General features: G+C 36.2%; 1 protein-coding gene across 15 annotated transcripts in view; it reads left to right on the top strand.

The window, feature by feature from the left end:
* Window positions 1–26,064, top strand: part of PTPRK (protein tyrosine phosphatase receptor type K) — a 549,502-nt gene that overhangs the window by 165,691 nt on the left and 357,747 nt on the right. Inside the window, exon 1 of one of the 15 annotated variants that reach the window (XM_032862515.1) lies at window positions 18,093–18,116. The exons of the other annotated variants lie outside the window; for them this stretch is intronic. The gene's annotated coding sequence lies outside the window, so the exon portion shown is untranslated. Of the gene's footprint in view, window positions 1–18,092; window positions 18,117–26,064 lie in introns of those variants that run through there. 15 annotated transcript variants of the gene reach the window in all.

Genomic DNA, 26,064 nt, shown 5'->3' with positions numbered 1-26,064 from the left:
GTCCTCACTTGTCCTACTGTTTACTGGTCCTCCAGCAACATGGTTCAAGTTTCAGTTACCATGGTCTATTAATTGTGAGTGATTGCGTAAAGCACAAATCTTATTGCTAGGTCTTCAGCTCACAAATCACTACATATATAACACTGTACATCATCATCGGTGACCAGTCATGTCAGTTCTTTCAAAGTCTGTTGGTAAATGGTCCCTGCTCATCTGTTGGGCAGTTTCGGCAGTACACAAACATGGAGTTGTATTGTCTCTTTGTCTCCCGCCGTGACATTTGGTAAAAATGAGTAATTTAAAGTGGAAGTTGGCTGACAAAGGTGAACGTACAGTGAAGAAACAAAGTTATAATGCTGGAAGTACAGTTTGAATCGAACCTAAATGGAGGTGTAGGAGAAGTTTTTGACCATGGGGATATTGACCTTCCCACTATTTAAGAGATGCTAGATCCGTGATAGGAGAAACTTAATGAAGGTGGGCTTATTGGGATCAGTGAAGGAAGTGGTCATGATAAAGAGGAAAAGTTGTTCCAGAAGAAGTGACACTGGCAAAAATATTCACAGCAAAGGAATTCTTGGAGTTATTTCATGTCAACAAAGATGCAAAGGATGGAGGTTGGAGGCTAATCCAGATTTAGAAAACAACATAACAATTTGCTAAGGCATGGAAAGATGCTAGCTAGTTACATATCATAAGTTTTATGAAGGAAAGAAAGCAAGCACTGTCCAAACTACTTTTGATAATTTCTTAATTCAATTTTTATTTTTGAGATAATTATAAATTCACGAGGAGTTTAAAAAAATAATCCAGAGCGCTCTCGTATACCCTTCATTCAGTTAACCCCAATGATGCTCTCTTAGGTTTTGTGTAGCTACGGTGTAATATCACAGTCTGGAAATGGATATTGATACAACCTGACTCTATGGCAGATTTTTGCAGTTTTGCGCAAACTCCTGTGTGTGTGTGTGTGTTTGTGCATTAGTGTATGTATATGTATTAAGCTCTATGCAGCTTTGATCATATGTATAGATTAATGTAACCAGCAATATGGTCAAGATATTGAAGTTTTGTCTCCACAAGGATCTCTTGGGCTACTCTTTCAGAGTCACAGTCACATCTTCCTCCCTTTCCTTACTACCCATCGGGGACCACTAATTGTTTCTCCTTCTCAGTAGTTTTGTTATTTCAAAAATGTTATGTAAATGGGTGTGTGTATGTACATGAGTACGCACACACACTGTGTATATATAGTGTTCTTTTTGGTTTGACTTTTTTCACTCTGCATAATTTCTTTGAGACGTGCAAGTTGCTGTGTATTGGTAGTTTCTTCCTTTTTGTTGCTGAGTAGTATTCAGTAGAATGGATGTACCACTTTCTTTATTATCCCTCCCTTGTATTTTTCTTTTTTCTTTTTTTTAATTCCAGTATAGTTAAAATACAGTGTTGTATTAGTTGCAGGTGTACAATATACTGACTCAACAATTCTTTTTTAAATTTTAATTCCAGTACAGTTAACAGTATTCTGTTAGTTTTAAGTGTACAGTATAGTGATTTGACAATTCTATATATTATTCAGTGCTCCTCATGGTAAGTGTGCTCTTAATCCCCTTCACTTATTTCACCCATCCCCCCACCCCCTCTGGTAAACATCTGTTTATTCTTCACAGTTAAGAGTCTTTTTTTTTTTTTTGTTAGTCTGTCTTTTTCCCTTTGCCCATTTGTTTTGTTTCTTAAGTTCTACCTGTGAGTAAGATCATGCAGTATTTTTCTTTTTGACTACCTTATTTTGCTTAGCATTGTACCCTATAGATCCATCCATGTTGTTGGAAAGGCCAAGATTTCATTCTTTTTAAAGGCTGAATATTCATTATTATCACTTTTTTATCCATTCATCTATAAATGGACACTTGATTTACTTCCATATTTGGCAGTTGTAAAATAATGCTGTAGTAAATGCAGAAGTGTTTATATCTTTTCAAATTAGTGTTCATATTCTGTGGGTAAATACCCAGTAGGGGGATTACTGGATCATATGTTAATTCTATTTTTAGTTTTTTGAGAAGCCTCCATACTGTTTTCCACAGTGGCCACACCAGTTTGCATTCCCATCAGTAGTGCACAAGAGTTCCTTTTCTTTCCTCTTACATCCTCGCCACCATGTACCCCTGTTTCTTTAACCATTTTCTCCCTGAGGGATGTTTTTGTTGTTTGCTTTTTGGCTGTTATGAATAAAACTGCTATGAACACCCTGTCTACATGTTTTTGTGTGAACATTAGTTTTTATTTATTTATTTATTTTTGGATAAATGCCCAAGAGTGCAGTTGCTGTATAGTATGGTAAGTGCATGTTTTATTAAAAAAATTTCTGATCTATTTTACAAAGTGGCTGAGCTATTTTATACACTCCCGCCAGTAAGATATCAGTGATCCATTTTTTTCTCAGCATCCTCTCTACATTGTGTGTTAGCAATATTCTTTATTTTAGCCATTCTGACAGTTGTCTGGTGATCTCGTTGTGGTTTTAATTTGCATTTCTCTGATGGCTAATAATATTAAATATCTTTTCATATACTTATTTGCCATCTGTGAAGTCTCTTTACTGAAGTGTTTATTTCCTTTGCCCATTTTCTTATTGGACTGTTGTTTTTTTTAAGTGTTGACTTTTGAGTGTCCTTAATTCGTTTTCTCAACAATTCTAATATTTTATATTTCAGTGTTAAATAAGTATTAAATATTCATTAATCTCACCTTTACATTTCCTTATAAACTTATTAAATAATTAATAACTATTAAGTATTTATTAATTTTGCCTTTTCATTCCCTCCTAAATTTATTAAATAATCGATTAATAATTAAGTATTGAATAATTATTAATTTCACTTTTTTCATTGACATAAATTTATGACTGAAAATAAAATAATTTTTTTGAAGTCTTGACAAAAATTTTTAAAGGACCTTGGACAATCATAAGTTTTCTCATCGATTACCAAGATTTATTTGCACCATTGCACCTTTCATGTTCATTTTTACAGTCCCATACTGCTAAGCAAGGAGAGAACTGTTGTCATTATAAAATGGGACAGCTGCTTTATGAGGGGTGTACAAGCTACTGTAGGAGCACATAGCCTGTGAGAATGATGTCTCACTTGGAGTCTGTACCTGAGTAGGAGCTAACCAGGCAGAGACAGACGGTAGGGTGATCTTGGAGGCAGAAGGAATTACGTATGCAAAGATTTGGAGCGATGAGAGAGCCCTGGTACTTTAGTGGATATAAAAGAAGTTCAGTGTGGCTGGAGCATAGGGTGTAAGAAGGGCAGTAGAAAAGCTACAAAGATAGGAGAAGGTAGGGTCGTAAAGATACCAGAATGTCGTGAAACACGGTATCTTTATCTATGGGTCAGGAGAGAAACCTAATTAAATCTACAATTCACAGAAATCCCTCTGACTGTAGTATGGAGAATGAATTATAGGAAAATGAAAGCATTTACTACTTTGTAGAAATGTTTTACATTCCAAGATGTTTAAGTGTTTGTGTTTGTTTTGGTGTTGATGAGTAGCAGATGATTTTTATTTTACGTTTTGTGTTTTTTATGTTTTATCTTATGTTTTAAATGGTTATTTACTAACTTGCAGGCCCCATATCAAACTGTAAAAGTGCTAAGAGCTGATTACTCTGCTTAAAATGGGTGGTCCAGATGCCAGGGCACCACCCGATTCCCCTTTCCTACTCCCAACCCCATCCTGACCCCCATCTCTCCAAACCCGAATCCGCTGAAGGTTGGAGTGCCTTTGCAAGGAGACCCGTTACCATTTTAACCTTGCCAGTGTAGCTTTTATTTTGTGTCAGTTTCATTATGTGATTTCATTTTTACAAAAAAATTCTCAGTGAAAAAAATGTTTGAAAGGTTTTATTACCCTTAGGGTTTTGGGAATTCAGGTTGGTAAATTCTAATTTAGAGAAGGGAAATTTTAAACTCCAAGGCACATTTTTATTAAGAACTAGGTGAGAAAGTGAACTATCAGGAACTTTCATTTAATCAATTTGACTTGTGAAAGTTATGTGAGAAGCTGATGATCTGTCCTCAGAGAGATCTGTATATATATATATTTTGATTTTGAAGTTTAAATTCTCGTGTCCTCAACAGTTATCTATCAAATGTTTCTTCAGATCTTTAAGGAATTAGGGTGATGATTTCACTCTCTTCTACCTGTCTAAACATGTGTTTAAATTCACACTTCATTTTCTACCACATAAAACACATGAATCCCCTTGCCTATATAAAATAGGACTACTGTTGTTTTTGGATTTGCAGATGCTTTTGTTCTATATTTATATCATGTCACTGCTAATTTTGACACAATGATGCTATCTTTTATTTCCTTGAAGTGGTGAGATTCCTTACTCTTGATCAGATTCCTCATTGTTCAGGTCCTTGAACTTCAAGGAGAAAGATGTGGTAGAAGTTTTAACTCCAAGATGGAATGAGTGATTTTTCAACTGTAGCCTCAACGCTGTCTCTTACAGGTTCCTGGCCTATTTCAGGACAGGCCTCACTGGTACAATTCAACAGCTGGCAAACCATCACACATCCTTGTATGTAGAGGTGCTTAGAATTGAAGATGTATGAAATCATCTTTTCTGTCCCCCCTCCCTGTTTTTTTTTTTTTTTTTTTTTTTTCTTTTTAACTTTCTGGGTTAGAGAGTTAGGGGCAGAAGAGTACGACATTAAATAGGAGATGAAAGGGTAGCTTTCTGGCTCCAAAGCAATTAATGTGGTTTGCACATTCAAAAATCTGCTAGGCCAGTAGGTAATAAAAACTGACCTCATACTTTCTTCATTTGAAGTTTAAATGTTAAAGTGTACTCCGATCCTACAGTTTTTTGCTTCACAGAAAGGTAGACCTAATGTTTCTGTTACTTTCAGGTATCTAGAGAAGCTAAAAGTCTTGATTTTTACGTTAAATTTTCCATTTAAGAATATTGGCTTGAATATTTATAAAATGTTGTGCTGGCCAAACAACATTCTTGTGGAAGGTTCTCACCCTCAGCCTATCAGTTTGAAAACCTTGTTGCTGTATACACTTAGACTTTATCAAGGTTGGCTTAACTGATGAGACCTCTTTAGATGCTCATCGTTACCCTCTGTCCTCTTTTCTTCTGAGGTGTTTTGATAGTGTGTCGATGAGTTTACATGTTCTCGAATTTTAACAGAGTTATCTTCCTCTCCCTTCCTCTACCTTTGCACCTCCAGCACATACAATATCTGATGATTTATTTTTTTATGACAGACTAAAGCCTTTGAAGTTTCAGAACATTTAGTATCTGACCCTGATTGGTACCCTTGTTAGTGTCTACCTTGGCTGTGAACTAATCCATAGGTGCCCTATGAAAAATTGTCCTTTTTTTTTTTAAGATTTAATTTTAAGTAATCTCCATACCCGATGTGGGACTTGAATACACAACCCCTAGGTCAAGAGTTGCGTGTTCCACTGACTGAGCCTGTTAGGACCTCCCGAAAAATTAAGTGTTTTTAATCATCTCATAACTCCTCCTGCTGGTCTGTTATTTCTGGCTGTGGCTCTGTTGCCTGAAGTTTTTATTTCTTCCTTTCTGCCATCCCCATCAAGTGGATGCATGGGTAGGTCCATCCACATGGATTTAGTACACAGTTTTCTCTCGGTACTAGCCACAAGGAAAACACTGCTTTGTGTTTTGAAACCTGTGAGTAGAGGGCTTATGTGTCCTGATTGTCCTGGGACAGTCCCGGTTTGTACCCGTTACCTGATGCTTTATTAGTAGTGCCCTATTTTACTCTTTGTTCTGGCTTGGAGGAAGACTTATATGGTCACCCTACCCAGAGGCCTCCTCTCTTACAATTATCACCATGTTTCAACTCTTGGAAATCTAGCCCAAACCCAATGCTCAAGTAGATTTGAAATGTATAAAATTTCCTTATCACTCAAGTAAAACAAAACAGACTATAACACCTACATTTATTCAACAGCATTTCTTTTCATCAAAATTCTACATGTATTTTCTAAATAAAGCCTGTGATGGGGTGCCTGGGTAACTCAGTTGGTTAAGCAACTATCTTAGGCTCAGGTCATGATGCCGAAATCTTGGGATCAAGGCCTGCATTGGGCTCTCAGCTCTGTGGGGAGTCTGCTTCTCCCTCTGACCTTCTCCTCTCTCTCATGCTCTCTCTCACTGTCTCTCTCTCAAATAAGTAAATAAAATCTTAAAAAACAAAAAGTTCTGTGATGTACACTGATCTTTGCTGACTAATGTGAATATAGCTGGGTTACCTTTCTTTCCCTCTTAGCAGCATCAGCTTCTGAAGATACGCACATTTGTTGTTAACTAAGGCAGTGAAATAGAAGAAGCAGCTTACCTAAATTGTCCCAGTGGACAATTCACTGCACGTTTCATTTATCCATTTATTTACATTTGATACAATAAAAAGAAGATAAGAAAGCACAATAAAAAGGGATCATGAAAGCATAAAGCTAGAATGGATTCTGTGTTTTCCTGTTGATAAAATCTCTCATTCATCTGCAATTGTACATTCAATTATAAACCACTGTCCAGGGGATTTAATTCTTGGAAAAAAAAAAAAACACTAGGGGATATTTATGGGCAAATTGATTTCTGTGTTTTGTTTCCTGCTTACATTTGATTAAGAGAACGAGCCTAACGTGTGTGAAGAATAGTAACATCCCATGTTTTAGATTTGCTGTAGTACTTCCCATTGTCCTTGGTTGGCTGTGAATTTTTTTTTTTTCTCTCTATATCTCACAGTAGAGTTCTTTGGTCGTCTCATGAGAATTTTTTTCTTATGCCTTACTCATACTTCCTTTCATGATTTCTCATTTACCTTCATTTCTTTATTTACTCATAATCATTTTCTTATGTGGTATAAGGCAGGTTGGGTGTGGTGTAGAAATCTCTGTTTGCAAAAGCCCATAGCAATTACTAGCATTCTTGGATAGGTGGGTTTTCATTTACTTTCTTATTTAATAAGAACACAGTCATTCGTGTGCTGTGGTGCCCACATATTTTTATTCATCAGTAGCCAAATTAGTGATTATTTTTCTTATCAATGTTCAACAGGATGTTTGATTTGCTCCACCTCCAATTTAGAAGTTAAACAAATTGTTATAAAGCTTCCAAGTTTTCATACATGACTTATTAAAAGCATTGCTAAAAATTCTTAATAACTCACTGAAAAGTAATTCTCTTCAATTTGACTGCTAGGATTATATTTCTAGTAAAACTTTTCATATAATGAAAATAGGAAAAATAGGAATTGATTATGTATTTTGTTAAAATAAACCAAAATATTTTGATTTACAAATGAATATTTGGATTGTAATTCCCATAGGATTTTTTTTTTAAATAAATTGTTATGGCTTTAGTATTCACTGTGAATCAAATGCAATAAAGATAGGTTTTAAATGCAGTCATGTTTTAAAGATTTGGGAGAGAGTTTTGTTATTTTAATGTAAATAGAAAAAATCTTTTAATATATCTAACAACCATTTTAATTGCAAGTAGAAGATACTTTTTCATCGACCTAGGGATAGTAGTTAGTGAATTATGACGAGATTGGGCCGTAGACAGTAGCTAGTGAATTAAAAACTTTATTTAGAAGTCTTATGTAAGTATTTGACAAAAATAACTCATTTTTGGCATAATTTTATAATTTGTTATTAGTTTATATTATTTTTTATATAATAAGTCAATTAGAATTTTTTTCTGCAAATTATATAAGCAAAAACATATTTGGAAATAATATAACTTCATTTCATATTTTTCAAACTAATAATGCTGTAGTGATTTTTGAATGCTACTATTTGCCACAGTATTTTACCAAAGCATCTGTGTTTCTGTGAAATATACAATAGATGAGCTATATATTGAGAGCGATGTCTTCATATTTTTTGGCATAATCTTTGGGCTGTTGATATAATCTAATTTCTGTGGGTACTGTATTTCCGACAAAGCAAGATTTTAAGAGCATGGCATAAATCTTTTGAACAAAAATGAGAACTGCTAATTCATGGAATATTATATTTCGATGCTGAGTTGTGCTTATACCTACAATGTAGAGGTTGAAGTGTTAATAATACATAATATGTAGGAGACTTTTAATTTTCTTCAAGAGTTTATTTCCAAATAATGGGATTCACTAGTTGAATATGTAATGGTTAAGTGTTAGTATACATGTATTTAACTGTATTTTACATGAGGATAAGAACAATAATAAGTCAATCAGAGAGACAATTATCATATGATCTCTCTGGTATGAGGAATTTAAGAGGCAGGGCAGGGGGTTGTGGGAGAGGGGAGGGAAAATGAAATGAGATGGGACCAGGGAGGGAGCCAAACCGTAAGAGACTCTTAATCTCAGGAAACAAGCTGAGAGTTCCTGGCGGGTGGGGGTTAGGGAGAGGGTAGCTGGGTGATGGACATTGGTGGGGGGGTATGTGCTATGGGGAGTGCTGTGAATTGTGTAAGACTGGTGATTCACAGACTTGTATCCCTGAAGCAAATAATACATTATATATTAAGAAAAAAGAAAAAAACAAAAACATACGAGATAAGAGATTGCTTTCCCTTTGCATGTACCTGCAGCCTCCTCCCTCTCACATACATACTCCAGTACAGACATTCATAGATGAAGTGAAAAACTGAAAGGTCTTTGATATAGGTTGACTTTTGTGTTTCTTAAAAGCATATAAGCAAATAATGAAAAAATAATCTCAACATATTTTATTGGCCTTTCTTCACTATAGATTTATCTCCAGTTTCTACAAGTTTAGAGATACCTCAGAATGCTAGGTATCGACTCTGTAATGAATTTAGTTCATTTTTCAGTTGCCTGCATCAGCAACCTTTTTATGGTATCATTTTAGCAAGGCAGAATGATATTCTCATTGTTTTGAGAGGGCGAAATCAGACTTCTCTCTGGGTCAAGAGACAGTGCCTCCACGATAGCAACCATGCCTCTTTCACCTTCTTTTCCCATTGCTCCCACTGTCCCACCAAGCTTACTGGTGTATGACTAAGATCTCTTTCACGTAGATTAAAGATTAAAGTACTACTTATATTATTGTTGCCAATGAGACAACACTGTAATAGTCAATTATTAGAATCCTCATTTACTGTTTTTAGTGTGCTTGAGAGTTAAGGTATTGACACTTAATATCAGACTTTTGAGGCATGTAAATTAATATTTTGTCATTCCTTTTCAGTTGTTACAGGGATAGAAAGCATGGGGTTATTTATTTTAATTTGCTCTATGTCAAGCCTTGTGCTGAGTGCTTTGCTGATGCTCTCCAGTATCTTCTGCATGCCAGTCCTATGAGGCAGGCTGTATTATCCCTGTTCGAGAGGGGAAGGACCTGTATTTTAGAAAGGAGAAATTACGTGCGCAAATCACACACTTAACGTGGACTAAATTAGTTTGTTCTGACCCCATCCCTATTGTTGGGAACAATTACAAGCTTTATAAATGTTTTATCTTTCCATAAGATCCGTCTGTTTATTGAGAGAAATAGAATCTGTATTGAATTAACTTGTCAGGCAACTGAGAAGGAAAACAATTCTATTTCATATAATTTATGAAATTTTTGGATTGGGACTTTATAACAGACTATTAATAAAATTATTATACTTAGGAAATTAACAAATTGAAGGCTTATTATACAAAGGGATATACTGGAAGATTGGCTAAAAACTTCAACTCTTATGACAGGATTGCTTACTATCGGGCAAAATAAAAGACTGGTTCTCAATTTTCATCTTTTTGTTTTCCTTTGCTTCTTTGAATATTTAAAATATTTGTCATTTAGACATGTCACTTCAAGTCAGTGTTTTTCAGTTTTGTTTTTTTTTAAAGATTTTATTTATTCATTTGACAGACAGAGATCACAAGTAGGCAGAGAGGAAGGCAGAGAGAGAGAGGAGGAAGCAGGCTCCCTGCCAAGCAGAGAACCCGACGTGGGGCTCGATCCAGGACCCTGGGATCATGACCTGAGCCGAAGGCAGAGGCTCTAACCCACTGAGCCACCCAGGCGCCCCATGTTTTTCAGATTTTTAATCTATAAAACATATAGCAAATGGAGTGATTTCTGAGGTCTGTAAAACCCACATAATTTTGTGGGATTTTAGCCACTCAGAGCATGAGAGGGAAACATAGCAGTATAATATCCTTGCATTTCTCTTGTCCTTCCTGTTTCGGATTGTTATTCATTGGAACATTTTTGAGACAGTAGGTGTATACTAAGGTGAAAGCACATTCTTTTCTGCTTTCACTAAGGTAAAAGTAGATAAGGTGTTTGTTTCTTGAAATATATATTCTTTGAAAATAGATTCAGTGGGTTTTAAAAGAAAAAAACCTACCACTTTCTTTTGTAATTAAAATTGAGTCCTTCTATTTGAGATACATGTTTCTAATGGAAATAAGGCTTATACATTTTTATTCATTATATCAGGGCATTCAGTATATAGGCCAGGCTGTATGAAACACCTTCATGGTTATAAGATGTATCAGTGATATGGGATACAAATGCAAGTAGTGTGTTCTTCCTTTGCATGAGGATTAGCACATATATTATCTCTCCAGTCCGAGTCATGTACAGAGGAGGAAACCTAGACAGTGCTGGAGGAGAAATAAGTTGGAAAAGATTCTTATTTCTCCTGAAGTTGAGCTTCACCTTATAACTTAATTATTTCTGTCTCAGATGTTGGATTTTCTCAAATGTCAGTGATTCAGTTATCCAATACTTACTGATTCCTGACTCCTTCTTTAGTACAGTGCTGGATACTCAGCTTGTAGTAGTGTAAGATATGGTCATCAGCAAGATGGCTTATCTTCTTGAGGATATGGGGAACAAAGAGAGAATAAATAAAGAATAAACAATGGGATGAGAGCAGCCACCACTCGGTGGATACTTTATAGCAATCTCAGAGTTAAGTGTTTCATATATATAATGGGGACAAATCTTCATCTTCTTGTTCATACATGAAGGCTTAGTTCCCTTTGGTATCACATCAAAGAGAAGCATCGATATATTCAGTATCAAAAAGCTCTTAATAGTATGCATTCACTAAGTCTTCTTCAGATTTATGTGGTGGATGTATGTATTAATGTATTTGTGTGTGTATATGCCGTGCATCATTGTAAGTGGAAAACTTGCTTAAAAAAACTTTTTATATTTCTCGGTGTTCTACATCACATAGCGCAGTGGTTCTAATTTTCTGCAACTCTTCTTCACCTCTTCTTCTACTTGCAGGATACTATTTTTCTGTAGCTTTCTGCCCTATATTAAATAAGCAAATGTATAGTTTCCTTAGAGTAATTTAACAGCTTCCCGTCTTATTCTCGCTGTCCTCCAGGAGTATGACAGAAGCTGAGAAGTATAAACAGAAGCTTTCCTTAGAAATGAGCGGTGATTGCAGAGATTGGGAGAAAGACTGTGAAGAACCTTGGTTTAATTTTGTTGTCAGGCTGCATATGTGTTAGATTGGGGGGGGGTATCACCTTATGTGTTTTGGCGAATAGATCTCCCATTGCTCACAAATTCAGGATATGGATCCTTATGTGCTTGAGCTGGTTTTTGAGAGATGAGTGCGACTTCTTTGGAGAAGTGGTGAAGGAAGGGTTTCTAAGAGAATGAGCCCCGTAGGTGCATGCAGAGAGGATGGCATCAGGGACGTATTCCATCTTGGTTCTGTTGATCAGGTTGTACTTGTTGACTTGTCTACAACAGAGCATCCGTGAGAGGGAGTTGGGCTTCCCTTTGTGTGAGGAAAGTGAGGGCCTAATTTCAAGATCAGACAGCAAAGCACAGAAATTTGTTTTCCTATGAAATATTTGAAACATTTGACGGGATAAGTGCTGTCTGTGTATACCTCTCAAAAGTTCTATAAGGCGGATGGTGTTAACTCTCTTGCAGGTAAGACGTCGATTCTATAAATGGGGAACTGAGTTGTGAAAATCACTTAAAGTGCTACAGTTAGGATTTGAATAAACCAAGTTTGATCTGACTCCAGAGTTCATTCTCTTAACTATATGCTTAAAAATAGACAAAATTGCAGATGTTTCTTAGCTTAAGATCTGTCTTGTTTATTTCAGCTGGACCTGGGAGAGATAAGAACTTTGCCCTTGTATATTTTATCAAGCAGCTAAAAATGCAAACAACAATGTTTCATATAATTTGTAAAATATTTTTGGACAAAAGATTTAACAGCTGAATTTCTATTTAAAAATTTTTATTCTAAGGGAATTTGTTAATATCTATTTTACTGTACTGTAGAGTTAACCTGTAAGAATAACATTTTTAAAAATGTAAATCCAGTCATCTTCCGTTTCTTTATGTTTATTCTTTACATGTTAGAAAACCTTGTATCAACTTTATTAATGATAACAAACTATCTAGTGATATAAAAAATATATAGACATTTATATCATCTATCCTACTGCACTGTCCAGTATATCCAGAACAACATTCATTAGAAACATAGGGGACCTCTTTCTTCCATTTCTGATTTTAAAAGGAGAATTTGTGAATTTTCTTTCACCAATGGAAAAATGATCATTGTAGATTTCGGTAGCATAGAAAGATTTCAAAATTGAAAGAGATCTTTCCCTCTCTCTCTCTTTTTTTTTAAAGATTTTATTTATTTATTTGAGAGAGAGCGCATGAGAGGGGGTGAGGGTCAGAGAGAGAAGCAGACTCCCCACTGAGTAGGGAGCCCAATGCGAGACTTGATCCCAGGACTCCAGGATCATGGCCTGAGCTGAAGGCAGTCCACCAACCAACTGAGCCACCCAGTCACCCCTAAAAGATTTCTTCTAATAAAAAGATTTCTTCTAATAAAAATATTTCTTCTTTGAAAATCTGTTAGAATGAGCTTATTAAAATAAAAAAGGTGATTTTTAGAACTCTCCTTTGAATTTATTTTTTCCCCTGTGGTTCTACTATTTTAATTTTATTCATAATATGGATTTCCTACTTTCTTCTACAAGTGGGGACCGATTCACAATTTTTAAATGCATTTTGATGTATTTTAGTATACCGTATTCCATAGGCAGCATGCACTATTCAAGTAAGATGAGCCAATGACTGGGTGGAGGTGTAACTACGTATTTTTCTTGACATAACTGTGTTCATAACTGTGTTTCAATATTGAGACAGCCAGTAGATGGTTTTACTTACTCTTAGGTATAGCTTAGCAGGCAATCACAGTTGACTAACTTGTCTGTTCACAATTTTATGTAGAAGTGACTTTTGGGCTTTTGACAAGGTGAGGTAGACACTTACAGAAAACTCGGTCTTATGAACATGTTGGGACTACCTTCATTTACTAATCATGCATTAGTGAATTTATGTACTTTCTTTTACTTTGCATTGTTACACAAATAATTTGAGGTGACTTACCTCCAAGATAGTTATCCAAATAGCAAAGATAAATAAGGAAAAAGACTCTTGGTATGTAAGAATGCAAATATGATTATAAAATCCAGTGTGTAGCCAATGAACCTAAATGTTTCCGCCACCCGAGGCCTACATTGTTGTTCTAGTTGAACATCAAATTAGATGCTAAGCTTCCTGGCACTAGCTTGAAAAGAAAACACATAAATTAGTTACCTGCTTTTTTCTACACTACTTTAAGTGGAAGCAAAGCCTTTCCTAGTTAGTATTAAATTCTAAAACTGGGGTCAAAGAGGAAGGCACAGAATATAAAGCAGTGGTTCTTATTTTAAGGGGATTAATCCTTCTAAGTATCTTTAAAAATTTTTTTTTCTTCAGAAAAATTCAAGAGAATTGGGGATTTTCTTCCAAGAAAATGAATTTAGTGTTGTGTCAACATAATTTTGTTCCAGTGTGCCTTTTGGTACTTGTTTACAGTTATCTGTGTTGTAAATGGTAAATTTTCTTTGAGGCTGAATTTATTACTAAGTGAGCCAAGGCAGCGTGTCTCAAACTACAGTGTGTAGGTATAGTCTCTGAGTTCTGTGAAAATTTTAAAAATTGGAGCTTTTATTTTTATGAGCCCCTAATTCATATATATTTAAGATGATCTGGATGATTAAGGAATAATTCAGAGAAATTATTTATATTTCTGCTGATGTTATATTTTTGTTAAACTTTGCAAATCTTTGCTAAAGTATGAATTGTATCATACTTTAGGGTACTCATGAAGGTTTAACAGTAGTTCATATAGATAAAAGTGATGGGAGAATTTAGGTACTATGTGGCAGATAATACATGTCATAAGCATAGGAAACTTAAAATAAGTAAACTGTGATATTTATATCAGCTGATATACTTTTTAAAATCATATATATTGTATAGCTCCTGAATTTATACATTTGAACTTGAAAAACCTTGTTAACAACAAATATAATAATCATGAAAAAACTTTAGTAAGTGGCTTTAAGTTTTTCTTATTGTAATTTGGAATGTGTTATTAAATTTTTTGGTTCATCAAAAGCATGGGTCACTATCAAAGAAAAGTAACAAATATTATAATAACAGTGACTCAAGGGATGTTTCATTGTGATCAAAATGAAAAGAATCCAACCCAAAAGGGAAATGTAAAATATAAAACAAATGAGTATGTATATTTTCACTATTAATAATGTAATATTTGCAACATTGATTCCACAAAACAGAATTTATTATGCTAAATAAATGTTAATTAAATTTTGTTGATTTTTACATTTGTTTGTATGAATGAACTTATTATAATAATATAATACTCAGAGATTATCTGTCTGCAAGTTAACACTAAGGTCTCTGAGAAAGTTTTCCTTTTCAAAGCTTGGTATTTTACTCATGTTTGAGAAACACTGAATCAGGACTTTTACTCTTAAACGGTTTCATGTCCATAGAGATTTAACCGAGCATGCTTTCTTGCACATTTAGAGGTTTTTAAGGTAAAAGTAATAATGCTTACCCAGTTGCTGGGTCTGCTAGAATGAGCACTCCTTAAGGAAACCCACATAGTGAGACTGGTGCTTGAAAGAAATGTTCATCAACAGCAAAAGTCTGGAAACCCTGTCTGGTCTCATGTTTATGTTACGAGCCTTATGGGTTTACTCTGACACTTAAGACCCATGGACTCTCTGCTATTTTTACTGATTTGATAGAGAACCAAGAAATAGTTTATACTTAGACAAACGGACTTATTTTAGGAGGAAATTCTAGCCACTGGAGATATCTTATCCTTCTTGTAGGTCATCTGAACAAATCTATTAAGTTTGTTGAATTAGATTTCTCAGGCTCCTGCTTTTTTTCCTTTGCGGAGCTCCCTAGCCTTCCTCTGTCCTGCCACCACCCTCAGGGTCTGGTTTTTTTCTGGAGGGCAGTTAGGGTAGGAATTGTGACCTTTGCATATCATTCCAGGTATGATCCTGGATAACCAGAAAAGTGGGTGAAACCACTCTTTACATCACTACCCTAAGGTAATTGATCCTGAGGCCATTTCTACCAGTAAAAGAAGAATTCAGAGGCCTGACGCTGTGACTGCCCCCTAAGTGGGGAGCTTTTCCAAGCCTAAGGAAGTCCTTAGCCCCAGGGCCTTGCTGGAGGCCCAGTGCTGATAAGCAGGGTGAATTGTTTCACGCAGGAGATGTCACTGAAGCGGTTTTGTCACCATGGACTGCTTCGTTAGATTCTCGTTTATTTATTTTAATTTTTCAGGTGTAGAAGGATATTTTTGAGCTTTTCTATGTTCCAGGAGGCAATTTTAGGCCAAAACTACTGTGAAGAGGATAATCAAAATGATGTTTCCATCATATTTAGTTCCAGTTTTCCCCCTCCTGATACATATGTCTGTTTTAGCATCTTGTCAATTTTTAAAAATTTTCCGGAACACGTTGTCTTTTCAGCTGAGTATTGATCAGAGTAAATATACACATACTCAACAGGGAATTTTGGGTTCGTATTTGAAAAAAATCGATCAGGAGAGGCTGTTCAGATTCAAAGATAGGTTTAGAGAGGGTCAAAGAGATGGATCCGTTCAAGGTACCTAAACTAGTCATGTATGCTTGTGGGGTGGCAAGATTAAGTGGCTTTCATCCAGCTGCAGACAGAGTCTGTTGTGGGGTCTTGGAAGTCATCCAAATTGTTAATTGCTATTGAAATAATGTTTTGGTAGAAGGTGGTAAGAACATTCTTAGTTATCAGAGTAGCCTATAAGTTAGAGGCTTATGAATGAATTTCTCCCTTGTCTCCTGTAGTTTTTCTATCCCTATTAGTGATAAAAAGATTTGCAATGAGATTGTTGTATTCTGTGTTCCATAGTAGTGTATGGTGTGACATTAATTTGATTAATTACATTTACTGTTATATTATGTTTCTAAAGTATTTAAGATTTTGTTGAAATGTTTATATAAAGCAAAAAACAAAAACAAACAAAACTCTTCACCCCTCAATAGCGCTGTGGAATCTATATGCAGACGATTTATAAATGGGTTTATAGCCAAAATCTTTCCTTTGAGATCTGGAATCATATATCCAACTGCCTACTTGACATCTTCTCTGGTATGTCACAACAAAATTAATGCCTCTTCTTTCTCATACGATATTTATTATTCTTTCTGGCAGCCTTTCCTGTATGTGGTGGATTTCTTGCCTTTTGAGTTCTCATGGTCTCAGTAGCAAGGCGAACACTTACCTTTCCAGCCATCCTTATAGTTATGAGATCAACATCTGTACCATTCAGGCAACCCAAAGAGCTTTGATTAGGAAACTATTGACTGCAGAACGGAGGCACCATGAGGATTTCCTTCTGCAGGAAGTGGAAGCATAGACATTTAGAGGCAGCAAAGTCTAGGATCCAGCCTGGATATTGGGAACGATGTTATCTGTGCGCAGTAGTGGGTCCCCAGTGGAGGGATCCTAGAGTATATCTTGGTCATTATTTGGGCCTCCTGATATCCTTTAATAATTTTTTTTTTTCTGAAAATGATACAGTAGATTTTACTGTTTAAAATAAAGAACTTAAACTGATTCCCTCCCTGCCCACCCCCGCCAATTGATCTTTATCCAGTGTCCCTAGACTCAAGGAATGTCACCACTGTCTATCTGGGTGTATGAGCAAGAAGTATAGTTGTACATTCTGAGCACCTATCTCTTCTTCACTTCCACACTTCATGCAACACCAAGTCTTACTAATTTTTACATCTTTTGAAGGTTTGGGATGGTTGTTTCACATCATCCACATCATCTGCTACCTGAATTAAAAAAAAAAAAATATATATATATATTATATATATATATTCACCAGGATGCTGCAGCTGATTGCTCACTCTCCCCCATCAGCCATGTATTCTGTATAGATGTAGCTGGAGTGATTTTCCAAAATCTGACTTAGGACACTAACCTCTGCGTCCCACAGCTTGAATTTTTTTTTTTAAATGTTCTATAACATTTAAAACTCCATATATTTGTCTATAAGAACTTCTTGGTCTTTTTATTTTCTGCATCTCCATCCTGATCGCTCTCATTTTCTCTAGTCCTGCCAAACATTCAGTCCTTTTATTTGTTATAATCTGCCCTGCTCCAAGTCCTTTGCACTGCTGTTTTCTACCACTTGAAATGATCTTCTTTCTTCTCATCTTCTATTCTTCAGACCATAGATCTGACTTCTCTGTCCTGGAAATACCTTCAGGCCTTTTGGATGAGGTCATATCTGCATTATATGATCCCATAACCAGCCTCTCTTTTACAAAGGTTGGAACAGTTTTGTTTTGGCATGTGTTTGTTGATGCTTTGCTCATTTGTGTCATACCTCATCAATGTGGAAGAAGCCCCATTGAAGGAAAAGTACTAAAAGTATTTGTTAGAGAACTTTAAATGCATGTTTACTAGGTTTTCCATGTAGTTTGAAAATATTTGAGTTATATTACTTCTTTGTAAACTAAACTTTTTTTTTTTTTTTTAAAGATTTTATTTATTTATTTGACAGAGGGAGAGAGATCACAAGTAGGCAGAGAGGCAGGCAGAGGGAGCAGAGAGCCCAATGCGGGGCTCAATCCCAGGACCCTGAAATCATGACTTGAGCTGATGGCAGAGGCTTAACCCACTGAGCCACCCAGGTGCCCCTGAACTAAACTTCTTATTCACTTTTATAGTCAGTATAATAAAACAAAAGGTTATAGTATTAGATTTGGATTGAGATTTGAATAAGTTACTTAACTTTTCTCAACCTCATATACTATGTAATGCTTAGCAATTTACATATCCATTTTCTTTCTCATTGGAAGGTTGGATTGTATCTTACTAGATATTTTTATAGGATTAAGCAGTTCTATTAATATATTCCAGTTAGACTCCAACATCATTTCCATTAATGGATTATCTGCTATATATAGATCACTATGCAAAAAGTCATAATGAGAGGCAATAGACCTTAAGAAGTTTACTATTGAATTTGAAAAATTCAGCACATCATAACACTATGAGGTAGGAAATGTAAAATTTGTGAGTCACCTGCAGAGTTGTATCGTCAGTTATAGGAATTCATGGAGAAGGTGGAAATTGAGCTCCCTAGAGAAGAAAGAGAGACTACCAGCCTTCTAAGTAAAAAGGTGGGGTAAAAAAATGCATATTATAGCATTATGAATTATGAGCTGTGAATTCATACTGGTAATTCATGGCAAATAAGCAGTGCAAGATTTCTGTGGATCAGATATGAGGATTTTGAGTATCAGTTAGAAAGTATTGCCTTATCTTTGTCTAGGCATATGGTCAATTCTTCAGCCAGTAGATTTGTGTTGCATCTAATTTGATGTAGATCACCATGATTGGCATGATCACCGCCAGCTCATGGTCTTTGCAGGCTTTAGTCACTGTTTGTGGGAACTATTTTTTTTAAATTTTTTTAATTACCTTCTTTTTAAAAGTCATATAAAGAGTTCGGGAGATATGTGGTAACACTATAGTTAGAAGAAGAAAATGTTGGGACATATTCTTCTGGTTATTCTCAAGGAGAGAAATTTGATCTTATTCTGTGTACTTAAGGTATTTCCATTTATCTTAACTTGCTGAAAGTGCATCTTCATAGTAGACTGAAAGATCTAAAAATCAAATTTTTGAAATTATTGAAAATTCTCTCTTTTCCATAAAGGAAAGTCCTTCCTTCTTTGAGGGAGGTTGGGAAATACCTGTGCTGGATTGTTGGTCAGAGTTCCCACTGTTATTTTGGCTGGAACTGTTTTCTATTTTTGCTTCTACAGTACACCCCAGAGGGAAACTTTAAAAAGTTAGTGTGGGAACTGAAACTCTACAGTTTCTCAATGTTTGTGTTCATCCATTGAGCCTTAAGTTAGCATTTATGAAAACATTCAAGTACAGTCCTAAGATGCTCTCAGGGCAAAAAGAGCACTGTTGGAATGGAGGTCACTTACATGATGCAGCTGTTCTGATTATGTTTAAAAGGAATGTTTTGTTGGAGGAGTATCCTTGGGTGATTGTATTTGCTAAGAGGAAGTTGAATTGTCTGCCAACAGTCAGAGAAGAATTTGTATGTTGTTCTTTTCCTCACCATTGGCCAGTATGGCATTTCACAGCTGATCAGGTGTGTGTGTTTGTTTATTTGTTTAAATAACAGCTGGATTGGCAGCACCAGCAATGGAATAGCTTGGCCTAAGCTAGAGTAGTAAGATTCGGTATTTTACTTTGCTCTAGTATAGGAAACCACTAATTCCACTAGAACTACTTTAAATTAATGTAGGCTCAGGAGAGCCAGTAATTAATGGATGGGTCTCTGGTGTTATTTTATTTTATATTAAATCCTCGAATTATAGATGATTAAACATCTTGTGAACAAAAACACCAATCTCAACATTTGAGGTGATGATACTGTTCTCTTTTGCCTTTTTGTCTCCTGGGGCCTCAATTTCTTTTATCATATTTGGATGGTTTGTGAAGCTACTTGGGAAGACAGAAAATAAATATAACCCCATTTTCTGTAAAATTCTGTCCTTCCCTCTCTTGTCCTGTCTTCCCGCATTTTAGACTTTTCAGTGTAAGCAGTTTGTTTTTATCTCCTCTCACTTGGACTCTTTCTTCCTTTCTGTAAACTCAGTTTCTTACTTTTTTCCCTCATGTTTTATGCTTTCATACCATTTTGGTTTTCTTTTCCTTTGTTTGTTATGGGCTTCTAAGAGAGGCACTGTTTTCAAAAACAAGTAGATAGATTTTTGGTTTAGATAATACTCTGTAAATAAAAAAAAGTAGGAACATATTTTTACTTTGCTATTCCCCGTTTCTGTAATCCCTGCAACAATCCTCTCAAACAGTATTTTTTTGATAGCTAAAATACTTAACTCTTTGGGCCTCACATTTTTATCGGTAGAATGGTAGACGGGAGACGTGGATGGTTGGGGTGGGTAATGTCAGAACCAGGCAACAAAATCAGGTCTCTGGCTTCAGAGCACAAATTCTTAAACCATTTCACAGCTAGGAATATGCTTTTATTTGGGTGACAGTGGGGAATATGCTATGCTTTCCTTTTGAACCTTTTATGACGCGTCTTCTAGTGTAGTCAGGAACTTTTGTGGTCCTTGTACTTGGATAAAGGAAGCAACTTCCTTGATTTGTCAACTGAGTTGCTCCTGTAGCTTGATTCCCCTTGAACCTGAAAACTCAGTTGAGGAATTTTGCTCAACCTGAATTCTTCTCTAATTGATCATTACATGCTAATTGCCTATTCAGGAATAGTTGTTATTATCTCTTTTAACGTTGACTCAAATAGAGCCAGTTCTTGTAATATATTAAAATAAATTTTTGCTACCTTCAGACATACTGTGATTATGAAGTAGAGTATTTTGACTTTGAAAAAATATATTTATATGGAAATATAGAGCACTGAACAGACTTTCTCTACTAACTGTAAGTTCTGGCCTTCTATTATTAACAGGGCTCAGTATATGCAGACAACAGGCTGAAATTGTTAGTATGATATTTAGTTGTTAGACAGTTTCCAGAGAGGGCAGGCTGTACTACCTTATCTTACCTTCCACTGTTCTTTCCAATTTGGGTTCCTTTGAAAAAGCAAGTGATTACAAAATTGGCTACAGGACAAAGACTTACTTACTTTTTGGGGTAATGTAACTCTGATTATTCTCTTAAAGTTGCTTTTCGTTTTAGCAACTACTTCTCAAAACATTTCAGTACCACAGTACATAAAAGCTAGGTAGGTTGGAGAGCTATGGGATAAGTGCCAGGATTTCAGAAATTAGACAAATCTAAGAGGAGATCTTAAACTTAGATCTGTGGTTCTTTACAGTTGTTGGTAAACGTGTGTGTATGTGTGTTTCTGGGGAAAGTATTCTATGTTTACATGAGATTTCAAAAATAATGAAGAAAGTAAGAAAAGAAGCTTAGAGAGTATGAGTAGAAGGAAAGAGGTGAGAAGGAGGGTTGATACACTGGGACATAAGGGGTTGGGTAGGTTGTAAACAGAAAGCTTGAGAAAGGTTCAAGTATCTGCGAATTGGAAGATTTTAAGTATACTACTCCATAACATTATCATCTCATTTTTTATCTCTGAAAATGTTCTTTTCCTACATTTTCCAGTTTGATTTGTCTACTATTTGATGGAAAAAGGAATGAATCTATCTGAAGGGACAAATAATAAGGACTTTAGCATGTCATGTAGATAATCTCAGTCCTGAGAGCAGACTGCAACGGTTGAAGGATTTCAAGAAACGGAAACTAAGACTGAGAAAAGTTAAATTATTTGCCCAAGCTAGACGATGGGTAAGAGGTAAGGAAAACTGGACTCCTGAAAGACCCTGGAGAGAAAAGCCCAGCAGATTGTGAAATCAACCTCTTCTGAAGAAGGGGCAGCTGGTATTCAGGAACACGTCTAATAATCTTACTGCGTGGGTTTTCTGCGTCCTGCAGAGGAAAGTGAAAATTCTGGTGGTCAAAGAAAGTGCCAGGTAGATTCCTGCTTTTGCTTTCTAAGATGTTGTCGGGGAAGGAGATTAAACTGTGGCACAATGTTTGGTCCAGTTCCTAAATCTTAACATGTAGCAAGTAAACTCCCTACTCTGCCAAGAATTGTGCTAATTTTACATGAAACCTTCTTTTTAGTGTTTTGTGTTGTCTGAAAGTTTTAGCAGCTGTCCTATTTTCAAATGTCAGTTGGATACCTAGAACAAATACAAAGCGGTTCTTCTCAGGGATTACAGGAAATTTTATTCCTGCAGAATATGAATGAAGCAGTTTCATATTTTGCCAGGGCAATGGAAGGGACATTCTGGGGACAGAAATTTGTTGAAAATTGCATTCTGCTAAGATGCAAAGTCAGTAGTTTTGTATTGAAGTTTGAGAGACAAGTTTATTTTTCCCACCCTGATATTTTGTAATGGGTGTTTCATTCTTATGGTAACAAGTTATATGACATAGGGAGTGAATTCCATTAGAAGAGAGGCATAATCTTAAGAAATAGTAGGATGTGAAAGTTTAGAGAATTAATAACAGACCATGCAAAAAAGTGAGAGCACCTATCTTGGCCTTACCAAAGTGCTGTAACCTTCTAGGGGAATTGGAAAGATTGAGAACAGTGTTTAAGGTCATTTCAGGTTCTCCGTTTTTTTCCTCTTTGTTTTATATTTGAATTAAAACCAACACAGTTACCATTTTTGAGATTCTTCCTTTTTTTGGCCTTCAATTCAATTCACCAAAAGTTTACAGCTACAAAAATCCCTCTGTTAGGTACAATGTGGGGGGAAAAAGTTCTTGATCTTGAAAAGCTTACACTGGGGCTGGACAGATGCACAGATATTGTTTATTTGGTATATAAGAGTGCATTATAGAAGTGCTAAGGATATTCAGAACAGGAAATAACAATAAAGAGTTGTCAGATTTTTTCATAAAGATGTTCAGTTTCATACCGATGCTCCGGACATTGTTCTAGATCTTTAGATGAAGAAGATACATGAATTCTGAATATTTTATGGAGTTTTCACTCACGTAAACAAATTCAGTAAGTGGCAAGTGCTGTGAAGGAAATAACAAAGAATGACATGTTAGAGAGAATCTTAGAAGGGAGTGCCTGGGTGGCTTGGCAGTTGAGTATCTAACTCTTGGTTTGGGCTCAGGGCATGATCTCAGGGTCCTGAGGTCCAGCCCTCAGTTGGGCTCCACATGGAGCATGGAGCCTGCTTAAGATTCTCTCTCCCTCTGCCCCCCACTCCCCTGCTCATGTGCTCTCTCTCTCTCTCAAAAAGGAAAAAAAAACGTATCTTAGAAGGAACTACTTTAGTTAACAAGCCAAGGAGCTCTTCACCAATAAGTGGCATTTATGCCAAGACCTGAATGATAAAAGTAATCCAGTGGAGGGGAGAGTACTCCAACCTGAGACAGGCATGAGCTTGGATTTTTAATGGGCAGAAGGAAGCCTGGAAGCATGTTGAGTGAGAGAAGAAAGGAGAAGGAGATAACATGAGAGGAAGGCAGGGGCCAGATTATATTGAAGCTGATAGGCTAGAGTGCAGAGTTTGGATTTAATTCTCATTGCGCTGCACAGCTGAAAAAAGATTAATTGTATGTTTTGAGAAAAGTGGATCTGGGTGTCTGTAGAAAGCTATTGTAGGACTGCTAGTAGGGAGCCATGAAAGGAGTAGGGAGTCATGAAACCTGTTGGGAGTGGTTCTAGTCCTCCCCCTGAGAGATGAGAGGAGTTGGATAAACTAGTGTAGATGAAGAGAAGTGGATGAATTGAGGACATGGTTTGGACGTAGAGACCAAAGAAACTGCTAGTGGGTTATAAGAGGAACCTGAAGGATAGGGAAAAATCAAACTGATTCCTAGGTTCTTAATTTTAGTCCCTTGGTGTATTATGTTGCTACCTAATCAGAGGTAGAAAAACGGGGTGAGGAGAAGAAACTTCAATAAAGGAAATGAAGCTGAAACATGAAAAAGTAGACAGGGACATTGTCTTTAGCACAAAGGTAACAGCAGCAGAAATGCTTAAGAGACATTAATTTTACAACAAAGAAATCACCCCAGATGAGCTGGGACCCCAAAACACAATTTCAGTTGTCACTGTTCTCTTTACCCAGAGATCCTGTTTGCTTCTTCTTAAGCTATCTAGGCACAAAACTATGTTACTGTACAGCATCTCTGATTTTTTTCGTACCAACGGTTTCTGGCATGTTCTTTGTTCCTACTAGGAAAATCTCAGTCAATGCCAAGAAGTAACTGTTTTGCATAGTGTGTTGGTGCTTTGGTAGCTATTCATAATGGTCCTCAGAACACACAAAAATTCTTATTAAGATAGACTATTACTTAAGCCTTTGGACTCTGGAACTATATCTGGATAATTGGTCTGGATTTCTTAGTCTCCATAATCATGTAAACCATTCCCTATAATAAATCTCTTTCTGTGTATTTATGTGTGTGGTGTGTCCTGTTGGTTGTGTTTCTCTGATGAAGCCTGACTGTTACAATAGAACCTTTATATTTATATTGATATACAAAAATTCAGCATTTTTTGATTTTCATTCTCTGTCATCCCAGTGAAGACTTTCATTTCAGAGTACATCCTTATACCCTGCAGAGACTGAGCAAAGTAGACGTAATATAAATAAAATCACTGATAATGTTCTCATTAGATGATAAAGATAAAAGGATTATGTATATTAATATTTAGTGGCTCTCCACATGTGGTCCTGGGTTTCTAAGACCCTTTTTGGGTTCATAATAGCAGTAAGATACTGTCTTTCCCTTTTTTTCTCCAATTTTCTCATGAGTATATGGTCGAATTTCCCAGAGGCTACATGATATCTGATATTACAACAGATTGAGTGGATAAGTAAAAACAGGAACCTAGCTGTCTTCTATTAAGTCAGACATGAAAGAGGTTTGCAAAAACGTAAAACAATGCTCTTTTCATTTTTAAAAATGATTATTTATTTATTTATTTCAGAGAGAAAGAGTATGAGCCAGGGGGTGGGAAGTGGCAGAGGGAGAGGGAGAAGCAGACTCCCCAGTGAGCAGGGAGCCTGATGTGGAACTCAGTCCCAGGACTCTGAGATCATGATATAAGCTGAAGGCAAATTTTTAACCAACCGAGCCATCCAGGCACCTCTCTTCATATTACTTTTTGTTTGTTTTAGAAAATATAGTAGTTTTTATAAAAACATGTTATTCATATGAACATATAATGGATTTATTGTTGCTAATCCTAAAAAAATTAATAAGCCTTTTAAAGTTTCTCAATTTGAATTTCTATTATGGTCAAGATTGACAGTTAGAACTCATAGGAATAAAAGCTCTCTGAAAATGTCCTCAGTAATTTTTAAGTGTGTAAAGTGGTCCTGAGACTAAAACATTACAGAACCTTTGCTCTAATAGAAGGTTTTTCGTATACACAAGTGGCTCTCGTAAAAATGTTAAGTATGTACTTCCAAATATTACACTCTTTCATCGACCGATTCTGTCTGAAAGTACCACAAACCAGTTCTAGTTGTTTTTTTGTTGTTGTTTTGACATCTTCTGATAATTTCCCTAACATAAAGGTAAAGTTGTCACTGCCTTGACAGTCATATGTTACTATAACTGAGAGCTGGTGTCTGTCTCCTCATTTATTCAGTCATCCAGATGACCAACTAACAACTACTTACTGAACTTCTAACATGTAAGGCCCTCCTTCAGTGCTATGCCTGTTTTCAGATCATTGCTATTGCAGCTCCAAACTCACTCCTTATTACCTGCTCTGTGGTAGTGGAGGTTGACCATTGAAATGTTTCTCCTTTGTAGCTAGTGCAGCGTTAACACCTTGCAGTTTGTCCTGCATTGTCTTGTCGTTTGTCCGTAGTGGGTGCTGAAGGGATTTTAGCAGGAAGGTGCTTCTACTCCTTTGAATTGTGCTTCTAAGTTTTTTTCATGCTAATATTGAAGAGCTGGCAGTGGCCCAGTGATGTGCACAGCACATGCAGCCCCTTAGTGTGCTTCTGGCCCCAGCCCGGGCCTGCTGACCTCGCCGTGGGCCTCCCTACATGCCCACAGCCCATCCCCGGCTTCATGGCA

This window comes from Lontra canadensis, unplaced genomic scaffold, assembly GCF_010015895.1.
Source record: "Lontra canadensis isolate GAN:19392208 unplaced genomic scaffold, GSC_riverotter_1.0 scaffold23, whole genome shotgun sequence".
Taxonomy (NCBI): Eukaryota; Metazoa; Chordata; class Mammalia; order Carnivora; family Mustelidae; genus Lontra; species Lontra canadensis.
The sequence above is the reverse complement of the archived record's forward strand: the minus strand, read 5'-3'. Positions and strand labels throughout refer to the sequence as shown.